The sequence below is a fragment of the Chiloscyllium plagiosum genome, unplaced genomic scaffold, assembly GCF_037043375.1.
Source record: "Chiloscyllium plagiosum isolate Xiang-an unplaced genomic scaffold, Cpla_swu_hap1 HiC_scaffold_12, whole genome shotgun sequence".
Lineage (NCBI taxonomy): Eukaryota > Metazoa > Chordata > Chondrichthyes > Orectolobiformes > Hemiscylliidae > Chiloscyllium > Chiloscyllium plagiosum.
Window position 1 is genome coordinate 53,010,428 of NW_028270150.1, and position 9,937 is coordinate 53,020,364.

The following is a 9,937-nucleotide window of genomic DNA, read 5'->3' on the forward strand; positions in this document are numbered from 1 at the left end:
CTCAGATCAGGCAGCCTCCAATGATGGAAAGAAACAGCATTTCGAGTTCACTTTTCATTAAAACACTTCAAAATTATTTCGCTAATTTAAAGAACTGCAGGTGCTGGAAATCTGAAACCCAAAACACAAACTGGACAAACTCAGAAGGGCTGGTAACATCTGTGGAGAGACAGCAATTTTGACATATTGGGTCAGATAACCCTTCTTAAATACCTGGGAATATGAAAATCATTGCACATAAAAGTCAATGGTAATAGATGGCAAGAAGTATCTCAATAGCCATCCGCTAAAACATCAGCAGGTTCAGGCAGTTATTAACTTGGTTTGTTTGTCATCTATATGGTTGTATCTTGCTTGGATGTTGCCAGTGAGAGAGATTCTTTGCTAGTAGGCTTGATCTTCCACTAACAATGAGAATTGGGAGCTGTTGTGCATTATCACCCTTCAGTAGCATATTTCAAATCTACAAGCTCTATCACCTAGAAGGATTAGAGCAGTAGTTTTATGGAAACAGTTTAACCTGCACATTTCCTTCAAAGTCATGCAACACCCTTAGTACAGGCATAGGGATATAGTTTTTGCTATAATTGGGATAGAACCCTGGGTTTTCTTTCCTAACACCCAGGAAATGTACCTACACCACATTGACTGAAAGCTGCTATCATCACATTTTCATGGGTAATTGGGGACTGAATAATAAGTGCTAGTACCTGTATCCTACAAAAGAATTTAAAAATCCTTAATTTGATTAGCTGTTCATTTTTGAAGTTTTGTTAGTGTATTTCAAAAAGAGAACAATGTTTCACTTAATTGGAACTTGTTTGGAGCTAAAGATAGGACAGGATTTTGGAAATCAGAAATAGTTTGAACAGGAACATTTGAATGCTGTGAAGTATTTATTTAATTTGTTTGTGGTACATGGTAGTGTTCCCATGTATCTGCAGCCCTTGTCCTTCTATATGGAAGTGGTTTTGGGTTAAGAAGGGACTGTCGAAGTATCTTTTGTGAATTTTTGCAGTGCATCTTGCAGATAATACACACTGATGTTTCTGAGCATTGCTGGTAGAGGGAGTGGATGCTTGTAAATGTGGTTCTGGATTAGTGGTGCTGGAAGAGCATAGCAGTTCAGGCAGCATCCGAGGAGCAGTAAAATTGACGTTTCAGGCAAAAGCCCTTCATCAGGAATACAGGCAGAGTGCCTGAAGGGTGGAGAGAGAAGTGAGAGGAGGGTGGGGGTGGGGAGAAAGTAGCATAGAGTACAATAGGTGAGTGGGAGAGGGGATGAAGGTGATAGGTCTGGGGGGGAGGGTGGAGTGGATAGCTGGAAAAGAGGATAGTCAGGTAGGACAAGTAATGGGGATAGTGCTGAACTGGAAGTTTGGAACTGGGGTGAGGTGGGGGAAGGGGAAATTAAACTATTGAAGTCCACATTGATTCCCTGGGGTTGAAGTGTTCCGAGGCGGAAGATGAGGCGTTCTTCCTCCAGGCATCTGGTAGTGAGGGAGCGGCGGTGAAGGAGGCCCAGGACCTCCATGTCCTCGGCAGAGTGGGAGGGGGAGTTGAAATGTGGGGCCACAGGGCTGTGTGGTTGATTGGTGCGGGTGTCCTGGAGATGTTCCCTAAAGCGCTCTGCTAGGAGGCGTCCAGTCTCCCCAATGTAGGGGAAACCGCATTGGGAGCAACGGATACAATAAATGATATTGGTGGATGTGCGAGTAAAACTTTGATGGCTTGTAAATGTGGTGTCAATCAAGCAGGCTGTTTTGTCCTGAATGGTGTCAAGCTTGTGGTGTTGGAGCTGCACTCATCCAGGTAAGTGGGGAGTATTCCATCACATTCCTTTCTTGAATCCTATAGGTTGGTGGACAGGCAGTGAAGAATCAAAAGGTAAGTTAATTGTAGTAATATTCCTAGCCTCTGACCTGCTCTTGTAGACATCGTGTATATAGGAGTTGGGAGGTCATGTTGCGACTATACAGGACATCGGTTAGGCCACTATTGGAATACTGCATGCAATTCTGGTCTCCCTGCTATAGGAAGAATGTTGTGAAACTTGAAAGGGGTTCAGAAAATATTTACAGAGATGTTTCCAGGGTTGGAGGGTTTAAGCTATAGATCGAGGCCGTTTGGACTGGGGCTATTTTCCCTGGAGCTGAGGGGTGACCATGGAGGGTTATAAAGTCATGAGGGGCATGGATCATGTAAATAGACAAGGTCTTTTCCCTGGAGTGGGGGTGTCGAAAACTAGAGGGCATAGGTTTAATGTGAGAGGGGAAAGATTTAAAAGAATCCAAGGGGCAATATTTTCATGCAGAGGGTGATGCATGTGTGGAACGAACTGCCAGAGGAAGTGGTTAGGACTGGTCCAATTACAACATTTAAGAGGCATCTGGATGGGTATATGAATTTGGAAGGTTTAGAGGGATATGGGCTAAGTGCTGGCAAATGGGGTTAGATTTATTTAGGATAACTCTTCAGCCTGGACAAGTTGGACCAAAGGATCTGTTTACGTATTGTATGCACAATCATAGAATACCTACCGTGTGGAAATAGGCCATTGGCCTAACAAGTCCACATTGATTCCCTGAAGAGCATCCCACTCAGACCCAACCCCCCCCCCCCAACCATGTAACCCTGCATTTCCCATGGCTAACCCACCTAACATATACACTGGCAATTTCTCTGTGACTATATGGGAAGTCTAGTTTCTGGTCAATGTTAACCCGAGAATCAGTGATGGTATCATTGAATTTCAAGGGGTGATGGTTAGATTGTCTATTACTGGAGATGTTATATGCCTGACATTTGTGTGGCATGAATTTTACTTGCAACTTTTAAGCTCATGCCTACATATTGTCCAGATCTTGTTACATTTGAACATGGACTGCTTTAGTACCTGTGCTGAGCATTGTGCAATCATCGGCAAACATCCCCACTTCTGACCTTTCAATGGAGTGAAAGTCATTGATGAGCAGCTAAAGATGCTTAGACCTGACACAACTTTGAGGAATTTCTGCAGAGAAATCCTGAAGCTGAGATGATTGACAACCATGACCATGTTTCTATGTGCTTGGTACGATTCTTCATGTGAACACTACGAATGTTTACTTTATAATATATTTACTAGAGCAGGTTTATGTTTACTATTCGACACAGGAATCAGTCAATATTTGCCTTTTTAAATTCTTATTCTCTTTAGTATTATTCAACCCTGTCCCTCTGATCAACTTTAACTCGCATTTAGATAGGGCTTCTAATGAGGTAAAACACCCCAAGAAACAACAAGGAGCACTGTCAGATATAATTGATACACATTTCCCTCACATCTCTTGTAATGTTTTGGCCAACTCTAGGCCAATGTTACTGTTTGTTTCACAGACCTTCGCCCTTTCTCCACCGCTTTTCTGTAATAATCTGTGTCAAAGCCAGTTTCACTCCAATTTCAGTAGTACTTGTTTGTTATTAGTGGATTTTTTTTAGCTTTTTGCTTTCATCAACTTTTATCCACCTCACTGAGTCTACTAATCAGTATGATGGGAAGGCAATGATCTACTGGCATTATCACTAGATTGCCAATGCAGAGACCCAGCTAATGTTCTGAGGACCTGGGTTCAATTCCAGCCATGGCAGATTGTGGAATTTAAATTCAACAAAATCTGTAATTAAGAGTCTCATGCTGATCACATCCTTGATGAAACATTGTTGATTGTTGGACAAATATATCTGGTTCACTAATGCCCTGTAGGGAAGGAAACTGCTATCCTTAACCTGGTCTGGCCTACATGTGACTCCAAACTGTCAGCAATATGGTTGACTCTTCTCGGCAATTAGGGATAATAAATTCTGGTTGAGTCAGTGGTGGCCACATCCCATGAATGAACAAAAGAAAATCAGACATCTTTCTGATAGTGCACTAATTTGTGTTACTTCACTGTCTTCCCAATTAGAAACAAAAACTAAAAGTAGTACAATCATTTCTATAGTAAGTAACCAAATATTTTAGTTGAAGACCTGATGACATTACTTAATGATTATTCACATCAAATTTATATACATTATAGATATGTGCAATTGTGACATGAGTAGGCAATATGGTAGGTTTACCAGCAAAATACATTGCTTTAGATAGCTAAAATATATGGTGCAATGAATACATTTTTGGACAATAGATGAAGCAATTGTAATGTTTCGGAAGTAGACAACGTTAAAACCAAGCCAAATGTTTTTAAGGATGTTTAGATTCTCTTTTGAGTCTTAAGTTGGACCTGTTTAACCAAGAGTTAGTACAAAATGTACTTATAAACATTTGCCAACGGCACTTGAACAAAATGCAACCAAGCCAAATCTATTCTGATTTTCCAAGGTCAACCTAACTTTTCTTTAATTCATTCATAGGATTAGGGCATTTAGTGTCCGTCTCTAATTGCCCAGAAAGCAGTTTAGTGTCAACCAATTTGCTCTGGGTCTGGAATCACATGTAAACCAGACCGAGTGAGGATGGCAGTTTCCTTCCCTGAAGGACATTAGTCAACCAGATTGGTTTTTCCTGATAATGGACAATAGGTTCATATCATCAATAGATTCGTCATTCAGATGTTTATTGATTTCAAATTCCACTGTCTACCATGGCAAGATTTGAATTTGGATCCCCAAAACATTCCAAGTGTCTCTGGATAAACAGTCCAGCGATAATACCATTAGGCCTTCACCTCTCACCAAGAGATTTGAGAAAAGTTCCCCAAATCTTTTTGCAATTGCAATGGTGTAGCTTACTAGTGCTCCAAAAACAACAGTACTGTGACAAAGACAAGTTGCATATAACAGCACACAAAGTTGAGACATTCAAGATCTATTCTGGATTTAGAACATTACAGTGCAGTACAGGCCCTTCAGCCCTCGATGTTGTGCTGACCTGTGAAACCAATTTGAAGCCCATCTATCCAACAGTTCTATTTTCATCCATATGTCTCTCCAATGACTATTTAAAGCTGGCGAGTCTACTACTGTTACAGGCAGTGCATTCCATGCCCCTACTATCTGAGTTAAGAAACTACCCCTGACCTGTCCTATATCTATCACCCCTCAGTTTAAAGCTTTGGCCTCTCGTGCTAGCCATCACAATCTGAGGAAAAAGGCTGTCACTATTCACCCTATCTGACCATCTGATTATCTTGTATGTCTCAATTAAGTCACTTCTCAACCTTCTCTCTAATGAAAACAGAGTCCCTCAGCCTTTCCTAATAAGATCTTCCCTCCATACCAGGTAACATCCTGGTAAATCTCCTCTGAACCTTTTCCAGAACTTCCACGTCTTTCCTATAGTGCGGTAACCAGAACTGTACGCAATACTTAAAGTGCGGCCGCACCAGAGTTTTGTACAGCTGCAGCATGATCTCGTGGCTCTAAAACTCAATCCCTCTACCAATAAAAGCTAACGCACCATATGCCTTCTTAACCCTAACAACCTGGTTAACAACTTTCAGGGATCAATGTACATGGACACCAAGATCTTTCTACTCATCTACACTACCAAGAATCTTACCATTAGCCCAGTATTCTTTATTTCTGTTGCACCTTCCAAAGTGAATCACCTCACACTTTACCGCATTGAACTCCATTTGCCACCTCTCAGCCCAGTTCTGCAGCTTATCTACGTCCCCCTGTAACCTGCAACATCCTTCAGCAATATCCACAACTCCACCGAACTTAGTGCCATTCATAAATGTACTAACCCATTCTTCTACACCCTCATCTAGGTCATTTATAAAAATGACAAACAGCAGTGGGCTCAAAATAGATCCTTGTGGTAGACCACTAGTAACTGAACTCTAGGATGAACGTTTCCCATCAACCACCACCCTCTGTCTTCTTTAAGCAAGCCAACATCTGATCCAAACCAGTAAAACACCTTCAATCTCCTGCCTCTGTGTTTTATGCAATAGCCTACCGTGTGAAATCTTATCAAATGCCCTACTGAAAACCATATATATATTAACCGCTTTACCCTCATTCACCCGTTTGTTCACCTCAAAGAACTCAATAAGGTTTGTGAGGCATGATCTGCCTTTCACAAAACCATGTCGACTATCTTAATCAGCTTATTCCTTTCTAGATGATTATAAATCCTATCTTTTATAACCTTTTCGAACACTTTACCCACACTGAAGTAAGGCTGACTGGTTTATAATTACCAGGGTTATCTCTATTCCCCTTGAACAAGGGGACAACATTTGCTATCCTCCAGACTTCTGCCACTATTACTGTAGACAATGACGACATAAAGATCAAAGCCAAAGGCTCTGCAATCTTCCCCTGGCTTCCCAGAGAATCCTAGGATAAATCCCATCCAGTCCAGGCACTTATCTACTTTTACACTTTCCAGAATTGCTAACACCTCCTCCTTGCTAACATCAATCTCATTTAGTCTAGTAACCTGTATCTCAGTATTCTCCTCGACAACATTGTCTTTTTCCAGTGTGAATACTGATGAAAAATATTCATTTAGCACTTGCCCTATCTCCTCAGGCTCCATGCATAACTTCCCACCAATATCCCTGATTGGCCCTAATCTTTCTCTAGTCATTGTTTTATTTCTGACATACATATAGAAAGTTTAAGGGTTTTCCTTGATCCTATCCACCAATGACTTCTCATATCCCCTCCTGGCTCTTAGCTCTCTCTTTAGGTCTTTCCTGGCTAAGTAGTAACTCTCAAGCACCCTAAATGAGCCTTCACATCTCATCCTAACATAAGCCTTCTTCTTCCTCTTGACAAGAGATTCAACTTCTTTAGAAAACCATGGTTCCCTCACTTGACCACTTCCTCCCTGCCTGACAGGTACATGCTTGTCAAGCTCACGCATTAGTTGGACCTTGAATAAGCTCCACATTTCAATTGTGCCCATCCCCTGCAATTTCCTTCCCCATCTTATTCATCCTAAATCTTGCCTAATGGCATCGTAATTGCCTTTCCCCCAGCAATAACTCTTGCCCTGCATTATATACCAATCCCTTTCCATCGCTAAAGTAAACATAATCGAATTGTGGTTATAAACATAACCAAAAGTGCTTACCAATACTAATACCTGGCCTGGTTCATTACCCAGTACCAAATCCAAGGTGGCCTCGCCTCTTGTTGGCTTGTCTACATACTGTGTCAGGCAACCATCCTGCACACATTGGACAAAAACAGACTTATCTAAAGTACTCAAAGTATAGTGTTTCCAGTCAATATTTGAAAAGTTAAAGACCCCCATAACAACTACCCTCTTACTCTTGCTTCTATCTAGAATAATCTTTGCTATCTTTTCCTCTACATCTCTGGAACTATTTAGAGGCCTATAGAAAACTCACAACAGGGTGACCTCTACTGTTTTTAACCTCAGCCCATACTACCTCAGGAGACGAGTCCTAAAATGTCCTTCCTTCTGCAGTAATACTTGACAAATAATGCCAAACCACTCCCTCTTTTACCATTTTCTCTATTCTTACTGGAACATCTAAATCAGGAATCTGCAACAACCATTCTTGTCCTTGCTCTATCCATATCTCCGAAATGGCCACAACATCGAAATCCCAGGTATCAACCCATGCTGCAAGTTCACCCACCTTATTCTGGATGTTCCTGGCATCATTGATGCTCAAGCCACCACATTTCACTGATTTAAAATTTCTAAAAGATTTGAGTTTATATTGGATTTTTTGTGACCTTAGGATATTCTAAAGCACTTCACAACCAATTGAGTGTATTCACTGTTTTAATATAGAGAAACATGTTAGGCAATTTACACATAGACAGCTCTTTCAAACAACACTGGAACAAATTATTAGTTTTATTCGGATAAACATTGCTCTGAATTGGAAAACTTGCTTGCTAATCGCTAAACAGGGCTGTAGAGTCTTTTGTGTCCATTTCAGAAGAAAAACAAGGCCTCCTTTTAATGCCTCATTTGAAAGGTAGCACTTTCTTGGTTAGCGATTTTGGAGAAGATTTGTAGCTCAGGTTGAGGTTCTGGATGTAGGTTTGCTCGCATAAATTATTTAAAACATACAAATAGAAAGTGGGTCATAACACCAGTGCTTCACCAGAGGCTCACTGATGATGTTACCCTGTATGGTGGTGAAACATCTGAAAATGAACCTTGATTACATTAAAGTATCAAATATGCAGTCAAGTCTCTGAAGTGGGACTTTAACCCAAAAGCTTCTGGTTCAGAGATAAGCATGTTCAGAGTTGCTCTGCATGAATTGCAGCCAGTTACACTCTTAAATATTTTGTAAATTCATATGAATTTGACTTTTAAACTGTTAGAAAAAGCAGGAAATATTGGAAATTCTTAGCTATGGATCAACTTAATTTTAGATCAACCTTATTTCTATCAGAATTGTTACTAGCAGCTAGTTTTAGGTATCCTGGGATGTGCAAATTCATTTTGTAGTGTCAAAACAAATTTAGGCTCCAAAACAGGAACCTTTTTCAAAATGACATTGTGATCTAGTTTCAAAACAATTGAGTTGCTGTGCACATTGTGTTGATTTGATCAAGACTGATTGCAGCCCCATCTCCAAGAATTAAAGACTTACAAGCAGAAAATCCTCTGATACGCTCTCATTTTGTTCAATTACGGTCAGTTGTTTGAAAGAGAAATAAATTTTTCTTCAATCGTGAGACGTGGGCTTTGCTGGCTGAGACAGCATTTATTGCCCATCCCTAGCTTCCCTTAAGAAGGTGGTATCTGCTTTCTGGAATGCTGAAGTCCATGTACTGTAGATAAACCCATGATGTCATTAGGTAGGGAGTTCTGGGATTTTGACTTCATGACCATTCTGAATTGAAGAAAACAAAAAAAAAGGTTTGATAAGGCATACAAACTGTCAACCCACTTGAATTAGAAAATCATTTTAAAAATTTTCAACAGAAATTTCTATGGAAGTTCTCTGCTCCCATAAAAATGGAAAATTGTAGTATGAAAGGATAGAATAGTGGATACTTGTTCTTTTAAGATTTTTATTAAAAACTGGCAAAATATAGACATGCACATAAACATAATAATTTGGTTTTGTGTACGTTTGACTCCAGCCCCACAGCAATGTGGTTAGATTCCTAGGCCTATTGAAATGGCCTTGAAAACCACTTGTTTCAAGGGCATTAGAAAAATGCTAGCTTTGCTAGCGTTGTCAGCATCCAACGAAAGAATAAATAAAGAAAAGCTATTGCATTGATAGAGCTATGTTTTTGTGTATTACTTGATGGGTAAATGAGAGAAATGGGTAGATGAGAGGCTTAACAAACAATCCAGGTCTTTTTCAAAATGTAATGTCGGTTACATCACACTGCAAACTTTTGCTATAAATTGTGTCTTAATCTTATTCTCCATAACTACCTGATAAAGGAGCAGCACTCTGAAAGCTAGTGCTTCCAAATAAACCTGTTGGACTATCACCTGGTGCTGTGATTTTTTTTAATTTTGATGATTAAAGGCAATAGATTATACCAGAGATAGCGCATCACAGGAATATTATCAAACTAAAGCTGGCGTCGGGCCACATAAAGATATTCAGGTAAATGGCCAAAAGATTAAACAGAGAGTTAGATTTTATTAGGAACATCTTAGGGAGAGGTGAGGTTTAGGGTGTCTCGATATTAATATTTGGGATTTACAGGTTAGCGTGAAGAACTGGAGAGATGTAGAGGATTGTGGAGATGCAGTGATGGACCATCGATTTGAAAACAAAGGCGCATTTATTTTCAATTGAGGCATTACCAGACCCGGAACCAAAGTTGGTCAGTGAGTGACGCGAAAATGGCACTTGTTCACTGGCTCCAGGTGTCGACGTAGCTCAACGAGGACTGAGAAGTATTCATTTATACACGTATTCCAGCAGGAAGATAGTTTTTGATTGCATTTGCGAATCCGAATTGAGGAGCTCCAGGCGCC